We start from the raw sequence: 1,700 nt of genomic DNA on the forward strand, positions 1-1,700 counted from the left end.
AAAGTGTTCTTGGGTAATCCCACAAGAGGGTCTCAAAATTCATTTAGAACTGGCCTTAACAGAAACCCCAGAACAGAGATCAGCTCATTCTTTCTTGTTTTCTCTGTGGCAAACTCCAGCTGGTGGTCTCAGAGGGAAGAGGGTTGTAAAAATTAAAAATGAAGGGTATTGAATCCAGCAGTTCCACTCTAGATATATGCTCAAAAGAACTGAAAGCAGGACTTGAAGAGGTATTGATACATTTATATTCATAGCAGCATTGTTTGCAATAGCCAAAATGTGGAAGGAAGCCAAGTGTTCCCCAGTAGGTAAGTGGATAAACAAGATGTGGTATATCCATACAATGAAATAGCATTGAGAGCCAAGGGTGGGCGCCAGTCCTTGAAGGCAAACAACTGTAAACCAGACAAAAAGTAACCTTGAGGCGTTTGGAGAGCCAGGTAGCAGGCAAGCCGGGCTTTTCAGCGTCATCCTTAGAATCTGCAGCTCAAGGAAGTGAGATGTCAAAGCTGCCACCCAAACCAGTCAAACCAGGGTAAGATAAAGTCTTCAGAGCCCTCTATACGTTTGAACCCAGAACTCCAGATGAACTATGCTTTGAGGCAGGTGATATCATCTACATTACTGATATGAATGATGTCAATTGGTGGAAAGGCACCTCCAAAGGCAGAACTGGACTAACTCCAAGCAACTACGTGGCTGAGCAGGCAGAATCCATTGACAATCTATGTCTGAAGGAGCAAAAAGAGGCAACTTGAGTTGGTTGTGAGAGTGTTTGGACAACCGAGTGGGTGTTAATGGCTTAGACAGGGCTGGAAGCACTGCCTTAGACTAGGTTTGTCATGGGGATTTCAGAGATATAGTGGAAATGCTATTTACTCAACCGAGGATTTAACTGAGCCAACAGAACAAGTTGGGAGACACAGCTTTGCATGCTGCTGCCTGGAAGGGTTATGCAGATATTGTCCAGTTGCTTCGGGCAAAAGGTGTCAGAACAGACTAAAGAAACAATGAGAAGAAGCTGGCTTTGGGCATGGCTAACAATACCCATGCATCTCTCCTGAAAAAGAAACAGGAGACAGATGCAGTTCGAACATTAAGCAATGCTCTTGCTATTCCAAAACTTTGTCTGCCAGAAGAGGGTTGGTAATTACTTTTTTTAAAGTATATAAGAACATGGCAGTGTTGCACTGTGTTTGAGTAGAGCAGGCAAAGGAAGGGTTCTCACCTTTGGTTTGCCAATAAGTGACTGGATTCAAACATTAAGCAATTCTCTTGCTATTCCAAAACTTTGTCTACCAGAAGAGGGGTGGTAATTATTTTTTAAGTATATATGAACATGGCAGTGTTGAACTGTGTTTGAGTAGAACAGGTAAACGACGGGTTCTTACCTTTGGTTTGCCAATAAATGACTGGATTCTTTACTGTATAAAACACGTTTGTGTTCACCGGAGTAGAACAAGAAGAGATGATTTTTATTCATCAAGCTAAAGGAATTTTATATTTTTTTCTTTAAAAAAATCAGTGCCGGACGCAGTGGCTCATGCCTGTAATCTCAGCACTTTGGGAGGCCGAGGCAGGCGGATCATGAGGTCAGAAGTTTGAGACCAGCCTGACCAACATGGCGAAACCCCATCTCTAGTAAAAAATACAAAAATTAACCGAATGTGGTGGTGCACACCTGTAATCCCTATTGGGGC

The 1,700-nt window shown here is 42.8% G+C and overlaps 1 pseudogene; it reads left to right on the plus strand.

Moving 5' to 3' along the window:
- The first annotated feature begins 500 nt into the window (after window positions 1-500).
- LOC105502324 lies at window positions 501-1,150 on the plus strand (annotated as a pseudogene).
- The last annotated feature ends 550 nt before the right edge of the window (window positions 1,151-1,700 follow it).

The sequence above is a fragment of the Colobus angolensis genome, unplaced genomic scaffold (genome assembly GCF_000951035.1).
Source record: "Colobus angolensis palliatus isolate OR3802 unplaced genomic scaffold, Cang.pa_1.0 Scaffold79, whole genome shotgun sequence".
Classification (NCBI taxonomy): Eukaryota; Metazoa; Chordata; class Mammalia; order Primates; family Cercopithecidae; genus Colobus; species Colobus angolensis.